Source organism: Dipodomys spectabilis, unplaced genomic scaffold (assembly GCF_019054845.1).
Source record: "Dipodomys spectabilis isolate Male_0828 unplaced genomic scaffold, ASM1905484v1 ptg000089l, whole genome shotgun sequence".
In the NCBI taxonomy this organism is placed as follows: Eukaryota; Metazoa; Chordata; class Mammalia; order Rodentia; family Heteromyidae; genus Dipodomys; species Dipodomys spectabilis.
In genome coordinates this window covers 13,618,336-13,644,088 of record NW_024870766.1, presented here as the reverse complement: position 1 = coordinate 13,644,088, position 25,753 = coordinate 13,618,336, and the positions used below count along the sequence as shown (strand labels likewise).

At 36.5% G+C, this 25,753-nt stretch overlaps 1 protein-coding gene and 1 non-coding gene across 2 annotated transcripts in view; one reads left to right on the top strand and one right to left on the bottom strand.

Annotated features, from left to right (window-relative positions):
- Magi2 (membrane associated guanylate kinase, WW and PDZ domain containing 2) overlaps positions 1-25,753 on the bottom strand; it is a 1,359,346-nt gene that overhangs the window by 849,687 nt on the left and 483,906 nt on the right. The gene's annotated exons all lie outside the window — the stretch shown is intronic.
- On the top strand, positions 9,920-10,053 carry LOC122111981. Its single transcript, XR_006148075.1, has one exon. It is a non-coding gene; the product is annotated as a small nucleolar RNA SNORA8 (small nucleolar RNA).

Sequence of the window (25,753 nt, the reverse complement as noted above, 5' to 3'; positions counted from 1 at the left end):
AACCAGACCCAAAGAAATATAGGCTGCTTTGTTTCCCTCATTTATAATCATTAGAAAGTGCCTTTTAATCTACAAGTAAACCCAATGTACTCATTACCTGACTTACATAACTGTTACACCTCTGTGCATCTCTTTAAAGTAAAATTTAAACAAAAAAGAAAAGAAACTATACAAGCACAAAAGGAACCCATATAAAGCTAAAAAGACAGAGATATTAGCTGCTCTACATCACTTAGAGACTAATGATTTTTTTCTGCCTCCTGTTTTTCTCTGGGTATTCATCTTTTTTTGTTGTCAGTCTCTTGGGGAAATTAAGCGTTGGAACTCAAACTCTCTTTTTGGTTGGAGAGAGCTGTGGCATTTCCCTACTGTCCCGTCGCCATCTTGGTCCCCCCTCGAGACTAATGATTTTTAAGAAAGACTGTTGGAATAAACAACAGTCCCATCAATTCTCTAAATAACGAAATGGAATATATTACCACTACAATGTATTACCTAAAGCGACACTCATTATTGAAGTGGGTATAGGGGATGATACTGGGGTTTGAACTGAGGGCCTCATGCTCTTGTTCGTGCAGGCCCTATAAAATAAGGATGTTGCGTTGCTATGAAAGCAATATACTTGGAATTCATTATGTCAACAGAAGTACTTCATATTGATTTAACAACTTAGGGAACTTGAGGAATTTATCACTTTATCAACAAAATACAGAGCTCTGACTTGTTACCAGGTCAATTCTTTCTGAGAAATAAATTCCTATAATGGACTTCATTTCAAATGTGCTCAGACAGATTATTATGAATTATTACAGATTATGATATTACATAATAATTATTACTTAATTATTACAGATGATGGTATTTTTCTACAACCCATAATTTAAAAAAGCACCAATTACCAATATCAGACCTCCACTAAAAAACAACTTTTGGTATTAATTTCTAGCAACAGGTTTATATTAATGTTCTGTACAATGGATAAATTTCTATCCTTCTTTTCTTTATTTTTTCAGTTTTGGGGATTGAATTCAGGGCTTCATGCTTGCTGGGCAAGTACTCAATCACTTGAGCCATGCTTGCAGTTCTTTTAACTTTTCAGTGTGTTTTTCCTATAGCGACTCATTCTTTGCTCAGACATCCATTTTCCTACTATCTTCTGAGTAGCTGGTAGTACAGCAATGCACCATCATGCTTATTTTTAAGATAGGATCTTGCTAGCATTTTGCCTTGGCTATACTTGAACTACTATTCTCCTGTTTTTATCTTTCAAGTAGCTGAGATTACAAGCCTTCCCCACCATTCTTTGCACATGAATTCTTCATTTAATAACTATGAATAAATCCTTGAGTTTAAAGGCCTTTGGACAAATAGCTTTTAATAACTGTGGGGGTAAAAGTATATTTTAGGATTTTCCTTCGTGTTTCCTGGATCATAGGCACAATCCTTCTTACAAAATGTGTGAAAAAAGAGAATATGTGAAATATATGAATACATACATGCTTCTTCCCTGGGCATACTACAGGGCAAAATACAACATAGGCCACTGCCCAGTTATTAAGGAACATCACATAGGTAAATGTATAAAATAAAAATCACATGCTGATATAAATTGAGAGAATCTGAGATCATCCCATATCAAGGGAAATGAAGCTTACATTAAAAACATCTATTTTTCTTACTGGAAACCAGGCACAAGTCTAATGGTTGGGTGAAATCACTAGCACATGATTGTACGGAATGGCTGGTTTCCGAGGGGAAATAAAGTAGTGAATGTAATGGGAAGGATTCCTAAATAACCTGACAACAAAAGAGCAAAGCATGACATTCATACAAATCTCTCCAAGTAACAGGGCAGAAATGTGGCATGTATGTTAGGATAAAAATTGAGGCAACTTTCAAATTCATCGAGTAACTTTTGATTAATCACACTTAAAAATTCCTCTAGCACATTTTTACCCCCATGATCATGAAACATATCTAAAACTGAAAAAGATTTACAGAAGGCTCTTCATTTTTTTTTTTCCATTGCAATCCTGTTGGTATTTCTTTCTATCTCAAAGGCTTCTCAAGTTCTCAAGGGAGTAGTGAATCTTTCTAAAATTTACCTGGGAAAATCCTATTTAATGAGACAGCCACCACCTAGTGTACAGTCTCATTGTAAAGCATAATAATAATTTTGTTCGATGATGTCACTCATCACTTCTCTGCAGAAGGAATGCATTGCAGTTCCTATGTTTAGCATTGGGTGCAGTTCGTACATTACTGGCTGCCCAAGACTGTACTCAATATTATGGGTTAAAAATGCAAAGCTCTGGAATGATTGATAAATTGATTTTGTAATTCCAAAGAAAAGGTCACTTGACCTTTTGCCTTACAACTTTATTTTCATGTTGACAAAACTTTGAGTTGAATTAATTAAAATTGAATGATTTGAAGCCAAATCATGAAAGGAAGCAGTTTAGAGAGTGGGACATTCTAGAGAATAAGCAGCTTGGTCTTCTGAGAAAGTGAGATATTGTCGCAAAAGAGACTACTTACAATTGAAGGGAACTTAACACAAATGTATACAATATGCCATCTTGGATACGATCATGGTACACATTTGTGTCATAAAAATGTTTATAACAACTAACACAATATACATATAAACATTGTTATAATGACTAGAGCCCACTCATTCATCATTAATGTCCTGACCCCATCCAAGATACCACGTCAACATCTAATCTCGTTTCTTTTCTCCTCCAGTCTGTGCCATTTCTCAGACTTTTACTGCCAAGAGAACCTGTATCCCTATGAGTGACCACTAATTATGTAAATCTCAATAATCAGGATAACATATATTTTCCAGCTTTCTCTACTGCATCATTTTTCTTTGCCTTACCCATACCATGCACAGTCCACAAATTAAGGGGTATGGAATTATCTCCTCATCCTGAGGGAACAACACCTTTAGCAATTATTTGGAATTTTTTTGTACAGAGATTTTTCTATATTTCTCCATCTATTTATTTACTCAATTATTGATTCCTATGAGTATGGAAGTATAGTTGTTTATTTTACCCTGAGTCAATTTTATTTCTGTGCTCAGATTATTCCAACTTTACTCATTGGAAGTTATCTTAGTTGCATTCAATGACATATTTCTACCAAGTGACTTTTTGGCCTTTTCTCTACTTTCTTTCTTTTATTTTTTTTTGTCTTTGTGGGGCTTGAACTCTGGGCTTGAGCCACAGTGTCACTTCAGTTTTCTAGTGGTTTATTGGAGATAAGAGTCTGGACTGGCTTTGAACCACGATCGTCAGATCTCAGCCTCCTGAGTAGCTATGATTACAGGCATGAGCCACCGGCGCCCAGCATCTTTCTCTACTTTCTGGAACTGCAATATTATGCAAGCTTGTCTGTTAATGTTACTGAATTCTTTGGGGACAGGGTAACAGTATAATTGTTACCTTAGAACTCATGATTTTCAGATACTGACTTACTTTAAGATTTCCTAAATTCCGGGAAATAACAATGTAGGTTTTGGGGTGGGTCTCTTTTTTGCATCTAACATAAAGTGGTAACAGTTTTGTTGCCTTTGTATTCTAATCAAATACATAATACATCAAAAATACTTATCTGATAGATGTTTGAGAAGTGTGGTAATAAAATGCTTGTGAAGTAGAAGTTTACAATTGGCATGATTCAAGTGCACTCAAGTCAACTATTTTGGGAATACATATTCTTTTGTGTATATGCAAGGATGTGCTAAGAAAGCGAATCAACCAAGAAACAAATTTGGGTGAGGGTTTTGTACTTAAGATATTGATGATATTCTTGCCTTTCCTTACATCCCATCACATTGGTTCTTGGATGTAGGGAAGAAAAGAAAGTTAAAGAAGTCCCTGAGGGGCAATGGTTGAAGCTTGCTGTCAAGCACCCTGAGCTTTGCCACAGTCCCAACCTTCTTGTACTAGCACAATCTGCAAAGAAGATGGTAGACTGTCAGAATTGGCTGCAGTAACAACAATAATAAAAAAAAACACTTTAAATTTGTTAGTTTGGTTTTCCTGCACAACATTAAATAAAAAATGTTACCTATCTGTCCCGACTCTAAAATTGGCTGGTTTATTGACTGACTTCCTTTTATACCAACACTTCATTTTTTGGAGATTATGCTATGTCATATATGTCAGCTAGTTTGCCTGAAAAAAATTAATCTAAGATTAGTTTATATATATTTTATATAACATATAGTATATATAAAATCTATAGTATATAGTATATATATATATATGTATTTTATATGTCTTACAGTCTATAAGGGCTTGATTAGAGTCTGATTAGAAATCCAATCTTACTACCTATACTGTTCAATCTCTTTAAGCCTAATTTTCCTTTTCAACAAACCATGGGTAGTAAATAAGTCCACTGGAAAGTCATTGTAAAATTTAAATGAGATAATTTGAGGTAAAGAGTTTGCCACAGCTGGGCACTGGTGGCTCACACCTGTAATCCTAGCTACTCAGGAGGCTGAAATCTGAGGATTGTGGTTGGAAGCCAGGCTGGGCCAGAAAGTCTATAAGACTCGTATCTCATAGACTTTGAGAATGCTAGCATTGAGCCACAGAGCTCAGGAATAGCGCCCAGGCCCTGAGTTCACGAACGACCAAAATTTTTTCCACATTCCATCCATTGCCTGGAAATGCCCAATGAATGTACAGTTTTGTCCTGATTAGGGACAGCTTTATGTGTGTGTGTGTGTGTGTGTGTGTGTGTGTTACTTTTACATTTGCACAATGGCTGACACTTAGAAGAGGGACTGTCTTGGTAATTCAGTCAATGCTGTTTTAAAGAAAATTTCTTGTAAACAATGTTTGAATTATGATTCCTGGTCCTTGTAAATTATCTCAAGTTCATGTAATGAAATTATAAATCCTTTAAAGTCTGAGATGTCACAGATGACTTTATGTCTCTAATAGTCTTCAGTTATTATCTCAGTTTCTTATACATGGAAGGTAACAATCTATATTTACTAGAAATGATAGTAGTGTTTGTTTACAGCAGCTGATACAGTGTCATTGGCAGATATAGAACTGTAGGCAATTACTTCATGCCTCAGCATCCAAGTGGCTTTAATTACCAGTAAAGAGAAGTTAAATGAAGCTAATTTATTTCAATCACAGTGCTGTTATGCATTTCTATAATAATACCATGATTATAGTTCTACAAGGTGTTTATCAGTGGTAGTTTACCATGCTCAGAATTTTGGGTTAAGAAAATTCATTTTTAATAAAACATTCAACAAAAATGCCACTACTATTAGAATGTTATTTTCTCAAGTGAGTTAACCCTATTAGTAAGAGAGTGGATTTAATGATTCTCTACTCCAAGATGCTTCAGAGGATCTTACACCATCCTGAGACTCTACAATACACTCAGACTATAATGACAATGCCACAATACAGATACCTCACAGGGACATTTATCGAGACATTTCTTGAAGAGTAGGAGCTAGTTTCAGCTCACATGGCAACAGAGAATCTTTTATTATATGGAGTTACAGAAAGATGTGTATATTTTGTGTACAATATATGGACACTTTTTTTCTGCCAGACCTGGGGTTTGAACTCAGGGACTAGGCACTGTCCCTGAGCATTTGATCGAGGCTAGAGTTCTACCATGGAGGCACAGTGCCTTGGCTTTGTCTGTGTATTTTATTGGAGATACGAGTCTGATAGACTTTCTTGCCTGAACTGGCTTTGAACCATGGTCCTCAGATCTCAGCCTCCTGAGTAGCTAGGATTAAAGGTATGAGCCACCAGAGGCTGGCTACATATTTTTATGTATATAATACATATGTACATACTTTTACATTTTCATTTACTACAGCATATGCTTCTTTTGGTTGTAGAGTAAAATTAAATTAAATCAGCATTCTTTATCATCTGTTGGGTATAAATCATGGCTGTCTCTATTAGGAATAGATAGATTTTTACCAAAACTCATTTCAGTTCTTTGGCATCTGGGCTCAAGGAAATACTGTGCCTGCTGATCCTTTACCAAAAGATTTGGCTTCAGTTGATCAATTCTGCTTAAGGATAACAAACCAACATACTGTTGAGGAATAGCAAAACTACAAGGTCCTGAATCTCACAAGGCAGCTTCTTTTGAGATGTGAATACAAAGGTACTATGTTCTTGTATTTGCAGCAACAAACTGCCCATACCAATTGTGCGTAACATCGTTGCACATCCCCTGCAGATTCCTATTACTCTACCTTAGAACAAATTTATTTATGTATTAATGAGAAACAACTGATAGTAAGCAATTAAGTTGAAGCTGCAGCTACAAGAATGAAGATTTTAAATTCTGCTAAGTAGAAATACGGAAAAAAATCTGAAGATAAATGGACTTTGTATTCATTGTCTCCTTTAACCTGTGCTGCATTAATGAGAAATTAATTGATTCTTGACAACTTTAATGAGTCTTTATTAACTGCATAATAGGAAAGAATAATCTATGGATGTAACAGGCATCTTAATTTCTTAGTGCCTACTGATTGACTGAGCTATGACTCATTTTGAGAAATATCTACAAGGTTTTTGAACCTATCTCCCACTAATATCTATCTAAAATCAACATAAACCTCTCTCATATATCTTTTCTCTATTGCATTTTCTGTTTGCCTAAAAGGAAGATACTATCCAGTTATCATTGGAATAAGCACTTGATGGATGATTCTAGCTCATTTTTTTAATCAGAAACTTTGTGCAAATTTCTTGTTTTGAAATTATTTTCATATCTTATCTATGGTAAACAATGCTGCAATAAACATAATTGTGCTGGTAGCTTTAGTATGGTCTTGTTTGTGATCATTTGGGTAAATGCCCAAAAGTGGGATTGCCTGGTCATAGGGGAGCTCTATGTGGAGTCTTTTGAGCAACCTCCATACTACTTTCCAAAGTGGTTGAACAAGTTTACACTCCCACCAACAATGCAGTAGGGTTCCCTTCTGTCCACATCCCCTCCAGCATCTGTTGTTATTAGAGTTCTTGAGGATAGCCATTCTAACTGGGGTAAGGTAGTATCTCAATGTTGTTTTGATTTGCATTTCTTTATGGCTAGAGAGATTGAGCATTTCGTCATGTGTCTATTGGCCATCCTTCTTTCCTCTTCAAAGAAGTATGTTTATTGCAGTATTATTTACCATAGCTGAAATACAGAACCAACCCAGATGCCCCTCAGTAGATGAATGGATCAAGAAAATGTGCTGTATATACACAATGGAATTCTATGCCTCCATCAGAAAGTATGATATTGCCCCATTTGTTAGGAAATGGAAAGACTTGGAAAAATTATATTAAGTGAAGTAAGCCAGGCCCAAAGAAACAGGTCTCCCATGGTTTCCTTTATTTGAACTAACCAGTATATGTCTGAGACAAGCAGAAAAGGTCAGATAAGATGATGTTAGGCGAAATGAACCCCAAGATAAGTTTTCAAATGTTTTTTCTTTCATGCAATTGTTTCTAACATATTTATGAGATGATTTCTTTGTTGCTTTGTATGTCCCTCCCCCATGGTATAACCCCTGTTTTCACTGTATTTGATGTTGGTATAATTTGTGGAGGGGAAGGGCAAAAACAAATCATTTAAATAGGGATCCAGGTGGACCCATTGCAACGATGAGATGTACAAGCTGTTATGTCAAAAACAACTTTGGGGGTAGGGTGGGGTGGGAGGGGGGGCGAGGGGGGTGATTGGGAGATGGGATGGGAAGAGGAAACAGAAGAGGCGGCAACAACGCTTGATAAGAAATGTACTCATTATCTTGCCCATGTAATTGTAACCCCTCTGTACGGTATTTTCACAAGAAAAAAATTATTTTCATTAATTTTTTGTCATTTATTTCCATTTGGCTTCCGTTTTTTGATTTGGAAAATGATGAAGATTAACTCTAAATTCTCTTTGAATTCTAATTATATGTTTCTAATGATAAATTGCACCATAACTTTTGTATCTTAATGACCCAACCAATAATCACCACCCTGTCGTAAAATCTCTTTCAGCAACGTAAATGTTAGCTGGATTTTTTTTTTTTTTTTTTTTTTTGTCTGTCGTGGGGCTTGAACTCTGGGCTTGGGCACTGTCCCTCAGCTCTTCAGCTCTAGGCGAGCGCTCTACCGCTCGAGCCACAGCGCCACTTTTGGTTTTCTGTGGTTTTATTGGAGATAAGAGTCTCTCCGACTTTCCTGCCCCAGGCTGGCTTTGAACGGTGATCCTAAGATCTCAGCCTCCTGAGTAGCTAGGATTTTTGTAAATGGCTGTGTCACAGTAAGTGGCCTATTATCTATGAACAGAGATGAACAACTTGTCCTATGTATGAGACTTTTCATCTCTGCTACAAAATACCTGACATAAACAACTTAGAGTAGGAAATATTTGTCTTAGCTCACTGTTTCAGAGGCTTTAGTCCATCATAGCAGGAACAGGCTTACAGAGTAGAGCAGCACATATCATGGTGGCCAAGAAAGTCAGAGAGAAAGTTTGTGTGTGTGTGTGTGTGTGTGTGTGTGTGTGCATGTGTGTGTGCGTGTGCGTGCGCCTGCCTACAGAATGAGATAGGTTTGTGTTTTCTCCTTTTCCACTAATTTTTTGGGGGGAGGGAACCTTCTATGTAAGCATCTCTCCACTACTGGGGATAACAGAGATATACCACTGTACCCAGCCATTTATAGAATCTCTTGAATTTTTTGCCTGGATTGGCAATAAAAGGGAAAAAAGGACTTGCCTCCTTCCTCACCTGCCCCAAACAGGTGCCAGTGGACCTATAATCTTAGGTCCTCAGAAGGCTGAAATCTTGGGATTGCTATTCAAAACCAGTTTGGGAAGAAAAGTCCAAGAGACTGTTATTTCCAATTAGCTACCAGAAGTGGGGAAAACAAGACAAAACAAAAAACAAAAACAAACCCAACAACAACAACAAAAAACCCTGCAACCACCTCCCCCTCCCACCCCCGCCAAACCAAAAACCAAACCAACAAAGCAATCTCTTACATCTCATATCTATCTCCCAATCAGTCAGGGTTATAGGTCTGATTTGCTGTGCCTACATACACTTTTCCCTCTTTTGTTTCACCAAAGTCCCTTGGCCTATTGGATGGTGTAGCCCATATTTAGGGTATGCCTTTCATCTTAATCTAGCCAGAGGTGTGTTTCACTAATCTCTTAGGAAATTCTCAGTCTAATCATGTTGAAAATCAAGATCAAATATCATGCTACTTGCTTTTCCTTCATCTCTGCAATATAATGATTAATTTTTGAAATTTGGTTTTCTCAAGAATACGTAAGAGTTGTAGAACACTATAGAATTTTCAAATCACTTTTCATAGAGATTTTCATCATCTATCACTTTAGAAATAATGAAGCTCAAAGAAGTTAAAAATTTGCATAGTCTTTTTATATTAAAAGATGATACAGCCAGTCATTGCAAGAACTAGGATAAGAAATCATTGTTGAAACATGCCACCTTCAGTTTTCAGTCAAATGACCAACCAGATTGTAGGGGAAAAAAAACAGAGTTACTAAATGATTGTTGGAAACTTTTCTGCCTAAAGTATGAAACCAAATTTGGCCTGGTATTAAAACACAACATTTCTTAAAGGGAAAACAATCAGTCTTTTGCTCCTGTACAACAGCCCTTTTATTTGCAAAACTGTCAAAATTCATAAAGATGATTGATGATACCACAATTTATAAACAATCCATTTCCCTCATAAGTCTTAATGCAAATGCAAATGCAAATTTTCATAAAATCTTCAAGAAGCTGGTTTAAATTTAAGATTATGAAACAGATTTATGAAAGATAATAGGGGTATCAACATGTAAACTAAGAAAAACAAAGTGCAAATACTTCCAATGACATATATTAGAAAATTTTTTTGGTATCTGCACTCAGCAATACCTCCTGCTGATGTGTTCAAAGGACAATGCAATAGAAATTCAATATCTGGCATCGTTGGTTTTCTTGGCTTTGTCCATGGTAAACCTGGTATTTCTATTGATACAATATAAAAAACAAGAAAAAATTTTAACTCTGGTGTCCAAAATGACAGGTAATAGAAAGAAAAACATTCTGAATAAAGGTCACACTTTAGACATTTCCTCTGAGTTGGAATCAAGATACCTTTCACCACTTATTACTGAACAGTTTTTAACCTAAGTAATATGAAAATGTTAGAAGAGAGAGAACTCAAGCGAATAGAAAACATCCTGATTTGCATATGGCTTTCCAATAATTTTACTTATTTCCTTACTTTTTACAGAATTTCGCTTTAAGCTTGTAATGACAAAGAACTAAAAGGCACATATTAATTATAGTTACTTTAAAATACATCTGTATAAAGCCTCAACAGGAAAAGTGGCTTAGTGCAGGAGACAGTAGTATTATAAATTAATCCCAAGGCTCAAATCTCATGATTCACTTGACATTTTTTCAGTTGTAGGAAATGGATGCAAGCAATTTAGATGAACGATGAAGGCAAAGGCCCCCAGCGCTGGGTGTTCAACCTGAAGCATTATTTGCACCCACAAAAAAAAGTCTTTGTATTCTGAAGGTTGAGAGAGCATGGCCATTTCAATTCACTTGGGTTCATTAGCAGAAAAGTAGTATGGAAACCTCTGTGTTACTGAGTTGAAAGGTAACTAGCTTTGTTCAAAATGGTTGTGTATTGACACAAATTATTTAACATAGAGAAAGTAACTTTATAACCCTTCTAAAATTCTCTTACAAAATGAATTATTAGTAAATATGACAAATTATGTGTGCATTTGCCATTTGAAAGAATTTTTTTCAATCATCTTTTTATGCATTTGGATATCTTTAACCTATTAAAGAAAAAAATGAATGATTCTTTTTCAACTCAGATTGTTCGGTTACACATAAAAACTATCTTCTCAAAATGAAGTTTAGAATAAAATTATTCATAGATCAATAAGACAAATCACATTAATTTGGAACTTCATTCTCATTTAGTAAATACATTTAAGAATGGCATTATTTATTTACTGAATTTTTCTGAGCTCAGCAACCTCATCATATTTGAGAACCTATTCTGCTTTTGAACACATTTCTAGCACGTGATATAGTGGGCACCAGGATTCTCCTATTGAGTTGTTCTACCTAGAGTTTGTAGTCCTTGTCTTGTCCTTAAAACCCTTCAGAGAAGTACAAACTTTCCAAGAAAGATAGGCAGGAAAACTAACATAAATCAATGCATTCAGCTGAACAAAGATAGCTCCCTATTGTCAAATAAGATAAGGAAACACACACCACAGAAAGTACAGGTATCTTCTATTTTGAATCTAGGGGAAATGATTCGGATAACTCATCCTTTATACAGATTTACAAATGATGTGTTTTAGTTAATGAATGCACATCATGCACCCAACTTAATCTCTTGCTGGGGCTCTCACCAATTACAATATAATTATTGATATTCACTTTTGTATGACAAGCTATGTTTTCAATAATGCTTCTCACCTCTTGATTGTCATTGCCACAGACTGTGATAACAAACAGGAAATGTAATCAATATTAACTTACAAAATTTCTTGACCTCTTAAGTGGTTTTTTTTAATTAACCTTCTCTAAAAACAACTCAGAATATTTGTTTAAAATAAAATGTTTATAAAATATCAATTGAGTTTCCAGATCAGTTGTCAAATGCTATCTAAATAATAATGAAAACAAAGACCCAAATACTCAGAATATATTTTTAATGGGTTCAAATGGCAGTGACAATACTTTAATGTTTTTAGGGTTGACTTAATATATGTATAAAGGCATGTTATAAAGGAAAAATAAAATCATTCTTCCTAACTCACATAAATGGAAAGCAAATTGGAGGGTCAGAACCTCATTTACCTCTCAGAAAATCAGTAAGCTCTCACATTGGTTCTTCTTGTACCAATGCAATCCCATTTGTGGCAGTGATTTCTCGCCACCCACTATTGGAGCCTCAGTAGTCAAACACTGTCAGAGGCAATGGAGCACTAAATTCAACTTCTAAAAATGGTTTTTAACACCAATCATTAAGCTTCTGTAGCTAACATTTTATACAGCCATTATTATAAGTAAAACCATATAAACTAGGATAAAACAAAGCATATTATAAACAAAGAACTCAATATATAGCCTAATCATCTCACACTTAAATTACTGCATTTTCCTATTACCTGTACACTTAAGGATAAATTTGTTTACTGATTGGTTGAAATACTTGTAAGGTCCGCTCCTAGATGGCGAGCAGACTCCACCCTCCTTGCAGCAAAGTCTCCACCCAGTACCTGTGTTACCTAGGCAACTGGCACACCTGGAAGAGGTCACATCTACATCTGCTGAGGTCACATCTGAATTTGATGTGGCCACACTTTTCTCCATCCATACCCTAGATAAGACCTAGCCCAGGCCCAGAGCCCTCTTTCCCACGTCTTTCCCAGCCACGTGGAGTACCATCATGGCCTTGTGCCAGCCGGATGAATATACCTACCCCTTAACTGAATACCACGTGCGCGGTGTGGTTCTCTTTTTAAAAACCTACCATAAATGGTGCCGTTCGAAACCCGGTAAGGGCTTAAAGTCAGGATAGGTGGGATTACTCTCCGTTTTTTCCCTTTTTTTTTTTTTTTTTTTAATGTTTTTTCCCCCTTTTTTGCACTGAGGAATACCCATGGTTCTGAAGGCCTTTCTGCGAACCAGTCTGTCTGCTGTGGACACAGAGCCTCAATCCCTCTGCGAACCAGTCTGTCTGCTGTGGACACAGAGCCTCAATCCCGTTGCTGGCCTCTGCATCCACCGCCATGCTTCTACATTTTGGTGAGTGAACTACTCTCTAAGGGTTCTCTGTCACTCAGTCTCTCTCCAGACGTGGTACCATGCTGGAGAACCTGCTAGGCCTTTAACTGAAAGGCCAGTCACCAGGACGCTTGACTCTGGTTGCTTGGTCACTCCTCACAAGAGGCCTCGGTGGTAAGCTGGGATGCCACTTCCATCCAATAAGCCCTCCTTCACTCACTAATTTTTTTCTCTTCTACGCCTTTAATGGGGTGCTGTGTGTCACTCTGGTGCCATGAAACCCCTCTGAAATGCCTCCTTGGAAAGCCAGAGTGCCTAATTTTTTTTTCTGTTCTCAGATTTAGACAATTTTTGCCTCTGCAATGGTACATGGGCAGAAGTCTGTTTACTTTCAGGCTCTCTTTGCTCTCTCTGCTAATCGTGTCCAACTTTTTCTCCTTTTCTCTTTTCTACAATTTTTTGGCTTGTGCCTTGAAAAGTGCGATGTAGGCTGGGTCCCAGGGACCCCCCTTACCCCCATCCCAGGTTCCCTCTCAAAGGCTGGCCAATCTAGGCTTGATCTATTTGTTCAGGCTTTCTTTGCATTTTTTCAGAAATTCACCATCTTGAGTTCGCCATCTTGGCCACATGGTGGGTTAAGGGTTTGGTCTCATCTGAACCTTAATCTTCCACTAAGCTTACTACTCCATCTATTGTAAGGTGCCTTGTTAACAAGTTGTTCTTTTCACAGGCCCTGGTAACTGAGGCCCAACCATCTGATGTGCTTTGTTAGCAAAGATGTCTAAACATTGTTGTCAAAAATTTTAGGTTTTAAGTTTTGCCTTTTTTGTTTTGTGTTGTGTATTCTAGTGCTGACTACGTGATTCTAAAATATTGGGCATATCTGTGCTAAGATTTTCATCACATCTAATGAGCTTTGTCTTTGCAGAATATTTCTTGGTCAATTCTTGATAAGGACCAGGTAAACTCTATTCTATTTGATCTCCTTGTTGCTTTAATTGGAAATAATAAAGGATTTCATGGCAAACATTGCAATTCAAGCCCAGCCCAGGCTGAAAAATCCCTAAGACTCCATCTCCCAACTAACCTGCAAAGAGCTAGGCTGGAAGCATGGCTCAAGACTCTTATCTCTAACCAGCCAAACACTGGAAGTGGTACTGTAACTCAAAGTGGTAGAGCACTAGCCTTGAGCAGAAGTGCTCAGGGACAGTGCCCAGGCCTTGAGTTCAAGCCTCCATGAATACTAACTGGGAAAAGCCTTCCCAGCAATGGGCACCTAGACTCAGCCAGTCTGGGGAACAAGGGACTATGGAGAGGAGTAAGAGGAGATGATGTCATATCAGCCACTTTGTGCCTGCCCTTTCAAAATTAACCAGAGCCAGGAGGTCAAAGAAGTAAGAAGCCTGCCCATCTAATGTCTATACCTGTCTACCTTTTAACTGGACAGGAATTTACATCCTTGCCTTTGTTACCTGACTTCTCCTCTACCTTGCACCAGATGGGGACATTTCTACCAACATTTTCAGCCCCAAGTCCTTCCTCTTGCCATTTATTTGCTCTCTAGTATTTTTTTTCCAGCCCCTCAATGCTCATGAGACTTCTCCAGACTTCATCTAAGGACTCATGCCACCAAGGGACAGCTGCTGCTCACTGCCTTCTCTGGGAGGGGACCAAATTCCAGCCTTTTACCCCTAATGTCAACGCCCCTTGTCAGCAGGAAGTAGCCGGAGAGAATCCATGCCCTATTTCATGATTATTAAAAGGCTGGAATGTAATGTCCGCTCCTGGATGGCGAGTAGACTCCACCCTCCTCCAGCAAAGTCTCTGCCCAGTACCTGCATTACCTAGGCAACTGGCACACCTGGAAGAGGTCACACCTGCATCTACTGAGGTCACATCTGGATTCGATGTGGCCACACCTTTCTCCTCCCATATCCTAGATAAGACCTAGCCCAGGTCCAGACGCCCTCTTTCCCAGGTCTTTCCCAGGCCTTTCCCAGCCACGTGGAGGGTCAACATGGCCTGGTGCCAGACAGAACGATGAATGAACCTACCCCTTACCTGAATACCACGTGCGTGGTGTGGTTCTCTTTTTAAAAACCTAACACTAATGGCATGTTATTGAATATCTCTTTTTTAACTCTATTCAGTGATGTTGAATTGGTGGGTTTAATTTGGCCATAGAATGAGTATTTATACCATGAATACTGGCAAACACCATTGATGAAGGTTTTTTTTTTTTCTTCTGATAGGCAGCTTCTCCAGTCAATCTCATATTTCTAAGGTATGATTTTTTTAAGAGGAAAATTTCATACATAAAATAGAAAACAAAGACAGTTTGCCATGACATTCATAGAGCACTTTCCAACACTTTTGAATGATTGAAATTGGGACAAAATAAATTACATGAAATGTTGAAAGAAAAAAGAATCACAAGTATTGTAGCTTAATAGATATTTTTCAGAAGATCACCAAGGAAGAATGACTGAAAATTTTTTAGACTTATTATATGTATTAAAATTGTTAAAGATGTTTCTTCTTCCTCCTGCTCTTTGAATAGTGGCTAAGAAATTGATCACCAGAAAAACCCATGTTCCCAACTTCAAAGTAATAGAAATAAAATAAACAGGCATTAAGTCAAAGGAATCTAAGTCAATCTGTCTGTGTTAAAATTATACTTGGATAGCTGCCAACTGAGTACTTAGCTTTTCTAAGCATTTGTTTCCTAGTCTACTTAATAGACAACAATAAAACAGTTATTATTTTAAATAATCTAATGTATTGAAAACAGAAGTTCTCAGCCTTGACATGAGAATCCCCTGAAATTAAAAAAAAAATACTGACACCCAGGATCACAATGACAGAGATCCTTTTTTACATTGATCTGGGCAAGGATTGGCTATTTGTATTTTAAACAATCTCCCCACATCATTCTGTCATTTACTATGTGCTGAAAACTATTGGTAGCTATTATTAGTAATTCAGTTCATCTTACCATAAGTTATTCTAAAAATTAAAATGAGCTATGATAGTAAGTGTGTGTGTGTGTGTGTGTGTGTGTGCTTATTTTGTTCACTTACTCAAAGTGCTCAGAACTTATAGATTGCTTTACTGTCCCCACTCAACCCTTCAATGAGACAAGGGCTTTTATTTACATATTTTATTGCATTAGAAGAATCCTAAAAGTGTCTGTTTTCTCAGATAAATTTACTTAAGTGTGTGCAAGAGGCCAAAATACTTTCTCAAGTTATTTGAAATCAGTTTCATTTCTCGGGTTATTTTATGCACACAGCTTTAAGACTTTGAATTAATCTGTATTAGCACCCTATTAAAGTACCACCATATTAAAATGACTGTGACGTGTGCTTCTTGTCTGATGTCACTCATGATTACTCTCTAGTGAATGCTTCTCCTTACATCTGTTAGTAATATTTTTAAAAACAGTCTACATGACTCCTAAAAACACTCTACACAACTCCTTATTCATCTACCACCAGTAGAGATCAATTTCATAATTTTTCCCTCAGGCTTTTTGGAGCTGGTTGATGGCTTCTTCTCTATTTTAACATATATGTTTCAGCGAATCCCTCACTTGAACTCTGGTTCTCTGACCCTGACATGGATTAAATACAAAATGTTCCCCACACACCCATTTGTTCAATGCCTGGTCCCTAGATAGATATTTTAGGAGATGATTTACTGTTTTGTAGGTAGGGTCTAGCTGAAGGAAATAGTTTTCTGGGTATATCCCTTTAAAATATCTGATTGCTGATTTCTTCTTCTCTTGCTTCCTGTCTACCATGAGGGAAAGAAACTCCACCACATGCTCTTTTCTCAATCCAAGAGCATGTGGACAAGAAAATGTGAACTGCAGTGTTTGAAACTGTGAACCAAAAAAAAAAAAATCTTACCATTTTTGAGATGTCTATGTCAGGAATTTTGTCAGAGAAACACAGAAATAACCAATATGGATCCTTTTACTATTCTTTCAATTTATTGAGCAAATTCTTTCCTTATGTCCTTCACATTTTATCTACATTCTACCTTAAACTATGGTACACTCAAAAGGGCATGGCTAGCCAGGTGCTGGTGGCTCGTGCCTGTAACCCTAGCTACTCAGGAGGCTGAGATCTGGTTCAAAGCCAGCCTAGGCAGAAAAGTCCATGAGACTCAAATCTCCAATAAACCACTAGAAAACTGGAAGTGGCACTGTGGCTCAAGTGGTAGAGTGCCCACCTTGAGCTGAAGAGCAAAGGGACAACACCCAGGCCCAGTGCTCAAGCCCCACAACCACCACCACCAACAACAAAAAAGGCATAGCTTTCTCCATTCCTTTGGACTGGTATTCAAAAGTCATCTCAGTGCCCTGCATGGCTAACTTATCTAAGGTTTCACTGTTCACCACAAATTGTTGTCACTTGTCATACATTTTTCAAACTTCCTGTTCCTTATAAGACTTGTACAGTTAAAAAAATATATAAATATATTTGTCCTTTTTCACACAGCTGATTTGTATTCTCATATAGAGAATACTTATTGTTTTAATATAAGCTATTTCAAAATATTGCAGGTCCCAGAAAATTCTACAATTCTTTTGGTTCATTGATTAATACAGCAAGATCAATTAACTTCAAAACAGATGGCAAACCTAAAGCTAAGCAGCCTTCTCGCTACTTCTGGCATCTACTGTCACCGATGAATTAGGCAAGATTGTGCACAGTTCAGCTGAGATTTATAGGAAGCTGAGCATTTATAGCTGAGCATTATAGGAAGCACAGCTGAAAATCCTAGTCTTTATACCATTTATATTGTCATGAAACTTGTAGGACTCCATATATTTCTCTTCCCAGGAAAAGATACAACAATATAATCAGTTAGTAATATTCAAATGAGCATGTAGGTAATTTCAGTGTCAAATCATACTGAAGATAGAATCATTGAGTGGTTTAACTTTTGTTATAAACAGATGCAGAAAGATTCAAACAAAATATTAATAATATAGAATATGAAATAATTGATTCTTGTCAAAGAAAAAGCAAGTCATTTTAAGATGAAGTAATTCTGACATTTGGTCACATTTTGTCCTTTTAGGAACCAGCTGATTCTTTGACAGAAAAAATATGTTAATGCCAGAGGATGTGTATTCTTCTGCTACAATATCCTAGTTTTCAGTTTTCTCTGCACATAAGAGACAGATGGAAATAAACCTGATCCAATGATATAATTTCTTTTACATCCCAGCAATACAGAAAACTAAATTCAATGAAATAGCCTAGTTAAATTTACCACATAGATAGGTAGGTAGATAGATAGATAGATAGATAGATAGATAGGTGTATATTTGGGAAACAATAAGAAGTGTAAAACCAAAGATAAACCATTGAATTGTTAAAATAATATTTATCTCTTCATTTCCTTTCAGACTTCATAGTTATTTGTATTATTCTCTAAATTTTTATTTTCTCATAATTGTAAGCACAAACAGCTATATTCCTTCATCCCAAATGATATTTGGAGCTTTTCATACTCTGAGTAAATTATAAATACTAGATTGGAACCTAATCATATTGCTTGCAAAAAACAACTCTGAAAGCTTTTATATTGCTAGATGGTACAATAGACTTTCCCAATGCATTGCCAGGCTATGTTTATCTTCTGTTACTGTAAACATCAGATATGAAAATAGAATAATTTTATAATAAAGTCATTTGCTTTCAAACAAGACCATGATAGTAAATAGTATCATCTCAGGATAAGCAAATAATCTGAGGCAACATTGGTAACAATTAATTTGACTCCAGTCAGATATTTAGCATACCTTGAATCATACTCATAATGTCAATTCATGGCAATTAAAAACAATAGCAGCCATTCTCAGGAACACAACTCTTTCAGATGCTGTCATTCTTCAGCCTATAATACCAGACCTAAGCAATCTAAATCTATGATAATTCTCACATATAGATAAACACTAGAACCGTTTAGTGAACTGCTTATGAAATTAGCAAACTTCTCTTTTTACCGGGAGGATATGTCCTAGAATTAGATCATGTATGAATACTACAAGACTTTGTAGCTTTTGTGGTAAAGAGTTTACTTAGCCCACACAAGATCATCTGTTGATGAACAGCCAGTGATCATGCCTTTTCAAGTTGTTACCTTCCAGTGGTAAATGCTCTTAATTTCTTTAGCAATGCCATTAAGCTCTCTATTTTATTGCCGTGCTGGGAAATATAAAGATTTAAATGTATTAATGAAACAAAAGATTTAAATGCATTAATGAAGCAAAAGACAACGTATCAACTGAATTGCAACTGACAGATCCTCCAGGTAATGAACAAAACAAATACTTGAATATTTGAAAAGCTAAGTAGCCAGAAAAAAAGCACTGGGAAAACATAGAAAATGATTCACAGTATATTTGCCCATTTTGAGAGTAGATGCTCAAGCCCAGCTCAGGTGTTCCAAGTGAATTTCCTCTGAGCCAAATCTCCCCAATTCCCATGCACACTCCAATGCCAGCTGCCCTGAAAGGAGGCATGCTAGAGGAAAATGAGACGAGAAGACAACAACCTTAACTGATTGCAAAGAATACATCTCTTCCAGATTTACAAATACATGGAACCACTCAGATCCCATACAAATGCTAGTCCCTGAATTTTGAGCTCCATTATGTTAAAGGTACATCTGCTACAATCAGAAGATGTACATAGGTTGTGTAAGGAATCATCATACAAAATTATGGAGTGAGAAAATAAAATCAAAGCCATAGCTTTATTTTTTACCTTATTTCTAGAACTAGGTTACCATAACTTTAAAAAAAAATCAGCTGAAGGATATTACAAGAACTGCTCTGATTATCCCTCTGTGTCCTACCAATAAAAGCAAAAGCATATGTGCATGCATGTGACTGGACAGGATTATGATGCTGTTATTTTTTTTTTTTCCGGTCATGGAGCTTGAACTCTGGGCCTGGGTGCTGCCTCTGAGCTCTTCAGCTTAAGGCAAGCACTCTACCACTTGAGCCACAGTTTTTTGGTGGTTAATTGGAGATAAGAGTCTCAAGGACTTTTCTACTTGGGTTGGCTTTGAATGGCGACCCTCAGATCTCAGCCGCCTAAGTAGTTAGGATTACAGGCATGAACCACCAGTGCCCAGTGTGATGATGTTATTAGCGCTGGAAATAATGTGAAACTAGCAGAGATACTTAACACAAATTGGTAAACATGCAGAGATGTAATACTTCATTTCCTTTATTTAATGACATAGAGTACAGATTAGCTAATGCATATTATTCTATAATACACATATGGCATGGAAGCCAGGAGCTGGGATGAAGGAATATGATATACACAAGATTGCTAAATTAACAAGAAGAGACTTCCAGGTTTCAAATAGTCATGAAGAGTAGAATAGACAAATAGAGAGAGGATGGGTGGGTGATTACAGTCATAATATTCAAAGTGCATATGTGAAAACAAAGCCAGGTAACTTGAAGGGATGAGTAGGTTTGAGATAGATGGAGGAGAGAAGGGTGGAGGGAGTGACATAAATCAAGATGCCTTGTACTCATAAACAAACATGTTGAATTGAAATTTCTTTGTCCATTTAAACATAATTTAACATAATGTCTGTACATCTCATTGCTACAATGGGTCAACTTGTATCCTTATTTCAGCATTTCATTATTACCCTTCCCCTCCCCAAATTAGAAAAATGTATATACAAGATGCAGGGCACCAGAATTAAATATAGTGAAAACGAGTTATACCATGGAGGAAGAACATACAAAAGAAACAAAAAAAATCACATAGTACATTATAAGTATGCTAAAAACAACAACAAGAAAGATAAGCCTCTTGTGTCCCTATCTTGGTGTTCATTTTGCTTGTCATCTGTTGAAAACAAACTTTACAGCTTTGGAGATGGAGGAGAGAGGAGTTGGGAGGTGGGAAGGGAAGGGATTGTAAAAGAAAAACAAGGGAGGAGGTAACAATACTTGATAGGAAATGTACTAATTACCTTCTCATGTTACTGTAACTCCTCTGTATATTACCTTTACAAAAATATATATATTGAAAAGCATAATTTTAAAATAGTGAAATGTCAAATAAAAACACCAAATATGTAAAAGCTGACCAAATCTTTGAGAGTTTTAAAAAATTCAGAACACTAAAGCTTTACATGAACAATGCTCTGTCCTTCAAAACTATTCTTGTTTTCTCTTAAATGACATCCCTAGACCTTCATTTGGAATTTCTAGCAAGTAGAAAAGCCAATTCAAACAAGTACTGAAGGATTCACCACAGTCAGACTGGTGGCTCAATCTCTGTCACCAGAATTTCCATGCAAATTCACGTATTTCTGAGATCCACACAGAGAAAGAATTCCAAAGTGACTCACAAAAGTTTGGACAAACACTTATTTTAGTGTGTCAGTATAAAGCAAGAAAAATGGAAAAAAAGGAGAAACATTGCCTGCTTCCTGTGCGGACCATGAGAGTGGAAAATCAGGAGGTAATTGTTATCTGTGGCCTTTATACTTCCTGAGTTGGGAGAATACATTTTAATTCTGAGACATTGGTTTGTGGTGGGCAATATGGGTGGAGATGCTATCCAGAACTATCTGAAACACAGACACAACAACACTGTCCTTTGCTAGACAATTGTCCTCTGATTCCTCATCTCTCTACTAAGTGCAAGAAGTTTACAGCTTTTAATACCTCAAAGGAGGAGGCAGATACAGACTTGTTCTTGTAATTTAACATCTAAAGGCAAAATAGGTATGATAAGGAGGAGAAATAGTTGCTTTGTTTGTTTTCAGTTTCTATTTCCTGGCCCTGATTCTGGTCCTTTTAACATTTACTAATTCTTACTTCCCCATCTCTTCATCTGTCTGTCTGTCTGTCTGTCTGTCTGTCTGCCTGCCTGCCTGCCTGCCTGCCTGCCTGTTTGCCTATCACCTATCTGTACTATATCATTCTTACAAGATGTAGCTGATGTTCTTGACCAGTAACACAACCAAGCATAGGATCAAGATGAAGTTCATTGCTTGAAGAAACTTGTTTTTGGTTTTTTTTTTTTAACTAGAAGAGCATATAGTGCTGGAAGCTGGGGAAAACATAAGAAAATTTCAGATGAAGAAAAAAAAGACAATAGAAGGAAAATTCAAATATTAGTCTTAAGATTTTCAAAAGTTCTATGAATAAAAATAATTAAGACCAGAGGATTTGAAGGATGGGAGAAATCATTTTCCTTTTGACTCAGGGGAGGATATAATTAAATGTAAGCTCTGTTGAGAGGTGATAAATTGAAAAGTTAATACACTCCCTGAAGCTGGTGCTTAGCACAGTATGTACAGTATGTGAGACTGGTGTTCTACCACTTGAGCCCAGCCTCTAGCAACAATAAAATAATTTCTTACTGTTCTTGGTCCATAAATTTAGGAAATAAAATGGACTGACCGTAGGACAAACAGGCCTTCAACTCTACTACAATTCAAAGCCTTCCTGGTTTATTCCCCCTAACTTTGAAAGTGCTCATTTTTTTTGCTGTGATTCTCTTCCTTTAGCTATGTATCACCCAGTATTGTTTCTCAGCACTTCATCCCTATGTGAAGCCATCCCCTTCCTTTCCCTTAGACTCTGTTAGAATCTCCTCCTTGTTATCAGCATTTTGTGTATGCTGTTGATGACTCCCAAAACCTTATCCCCAACCTTACTGTCCTTGAGTTTCAAACCCTTGCTTCTTCTTGTTTACTGGCTATTTCCAGTTTAATATCCTGTAGGAACTACATGGTCAGCAATTCTAAAATTGCATTTATTCTCCTTCCTAAAGTCTTTTTTCCCTATCTTTGTTAATGACACCATGTCACCCAAGACAAAAAACCTGGGAGCTGGCTATATTTCTCTGTGTCTCAATCTTTCCATCTTATATGTAAGGCTGGGTGCAATAGAAAGTAGTGGCCAAATACCTAGTTCAAAATCTGAAGATGTCACTGGCTAGGTATCTAACCTCAGAGCGGTCACTCAGTCTCTGTGCCCCTGTAAAGGGAAGCTGATTAACTGGATAATATATGTTCTATGCTTACAGCAATGCCTGGCAGTTAGTAAGTACTTAATAATTTATTATTGTTAACCTTCCTTGCCTTTATAATGCTGTTTCTTCTACTTAGAATGCCCTTTCCAGGATGTTACTATAATTTAGATGCCAGACTGATCATATACAGCAGAAGCATCTGGAATGTTGTCTTTGCTGATAGATGGGCTTCTGGTTGTAACAAGTGTTCCATGAATTATAAGTAATAAATCTCTTCTCATTTAAGGGACAGATGATTTGGACTGTTGCTTTTATTTCTCCCAAGTCAATGAAGGAGAGAGTGAATTCACTTAGTCTAGTGTGGAAGCAATAGGTCACAAACTCAAACAGTATCTAACTCCTCAGCAGTCATGTACTATCTGTGAGATTCCTGCTATGATAAAGAAACTTTAAGGGACAGAACAGCAGGTCTTACATAGTTCAGATCTTTAACACCTAAGAAAGTTCCTCTTAGCAAGTGAATCCTCAATATTTAAAGAAGAAAAAAAAGAAAGGAAAGGAGGTAGAAGAAAGATGAGAAGACATAAAAGTAACATGTTTACAGATGTGAGAAGATGCTCAGCTTATAGTTAACTACAGTGAGTATAAAAATAAGATTACACAATAAAAGGAGGGAATGTGGACTCTTTTTAGAAAATAGAAAGTTCAAGGTAGTTTGAACGTACACATTGTCTTCACTGTGTTACTATGTGTAATGATGCAATTTTTTTCTTTACACACCTTAAAAATTGATCCTGTTGTGCTACAATATTAAAAGAGTTGAATTATTAGCCAAGGTAGTAATACTACTTTTGATCACAGATAAATGCTATATTGAGGCTCATAGAGTTTATAAGCATCTCTAGAGTAAATTTCTAAATTAGAAGTTCATATATATATATACATATACATATATATGTTTATACACATATGTATGCCTCCATGTATACATACATATATAAATATTTTATGTAGTCTGTCATTACTATACATTTATACACACACATATACTTTATATATATTTATAAAGTAATTGCAGGTGTGTCGAAAATGAACTTAACAACTTTAGTGGGGGGGAGGAGGGTTGGAGGGGCAGGAGAAAGATGGGATGGGAAGGGGAAACAAAGGAGGAGGCTACAATGCTTGATAAGAAATGCACTCATTATCTTGCCCATGTAATTGTAACCCCTCTGTACAGTATTTTCACAAAAAAATAAAAATAAAAGAAAGTAATGGCAGTACTTTACCCACTTCAGGCGATTTTCCTTCAACCTAAGCAAGACTGAGTTTCATCACTTGGCCAGGCATCTACCGCAATTAGTAAATGAGACAATGTGTTATAGAAACTGCCATTGCTGCGGGTAAGAAACGAAGATACTGGGAGGAGAGGTGAATGCAATGAGGAGACATGGGTCGTTAAGGCCCACCAAGTTAATAAAGACAGGAGAGAACTCTGGTCAGAGAGAGGACAAACCTCTGAATCATGTATAATATGGTCTGGGTGATTTTATTCCAAGAAGAACTAGATCAGAGGCACTGGACCCCTGTTACAATATGAATATGTTTCCTAAAAGTTCATATACTGAAATTTAACCTTCAAATTCATTGGTTAATTGTATTTGGGGGTGGAGCAAACAGTTATTTGAGGGGGTATTAGGGCTAGACTAGGCCAGGAGAGGGGCTTCGACTGACAGATTTATAGCAAAAAAATAAATAGAACTGAGAATGTAGGCTCTTGTTTTTCTACCAAATAATGTCTTTCACCCAAGGTATGATACAGCAAGATGCTACATTTCTCAGCATCGTATACCCAGTCAGTGGTGTATTTTTTAATGGTATCATAAAATGGTCTAAGATAACCCTGTGTTATCTTTGGTCTAGTTATCTTATAGTAGATGTTGTATCTTCTTTGTGCTAGTTTTGGGGTACAGAAGAAAATGAGAATTCAATAGAGAATATCAAGTTTTCTCAATTCATGTTTAATGTTTCCATAACCCATGTGTTTATTGTGAGTTCTATACCTTTTCTTTGATTGGGTTAAAATCTTTTGGTAAATCATGTAGAATTTGTGATATATTTAACAATTTTTCCAAGATTGTACTTGGAAGAAGAATGTAGGTGCTAATAATTTAGTCTCCTTTTTCTGGTCAAAATTTGTTGATTTTTTTTAATATAGTAGTCACAAGTTAGTATTCCACAATTTTTCTGTTAAACAGAATTCCCTTTTTAACCTTGACTCTCTGAAAGCTCAAAGAATCTTAAGTATAATCCTGTATATGGCTTTAACTTTTATGAACTTAGAATTATCTATTTTCATTGAACAATTTGGTCTATATGTTTTACAATAAATTTCCCAAATCCATTTTACAAATGGAGATGAATGTGCTTCACAAGCCAAAGTGTTTCAGAAGAGAGTAGAGGGGTCTTTCAATACTTTAAAATAATACAAGAGAAACAAATAAACTGTGCCAAGATATATTTGACCATCTCAAACACTGAATAAATACATTATGCAACATGAAAAGGAGAGATATAAGCTAGTTCTCTCTATTTTTCTGTTTCTCTGAGGAATGCAAAGATATGAGAAGAGGAGGAATTTTTTTATTGTAAAGATACTGTATAGAGTGGTTATAGTTACATGAGTAAAGTAATGAGAGGAGGAAATATTTAAGTAGACATGAAAAGTAAGAATCTTCAAAGTGAAGAAAAGAAAGAAAGGCATTCTAGATAAATATAACAGCACTGGGGGAAAAAAGGAGTTAGAGAAAGCTATGGTATGTTTGAGAAACTGGATTTGTTTGGAATGTCAGATGTATCAGTGGATAGACAGAAAGTGAAT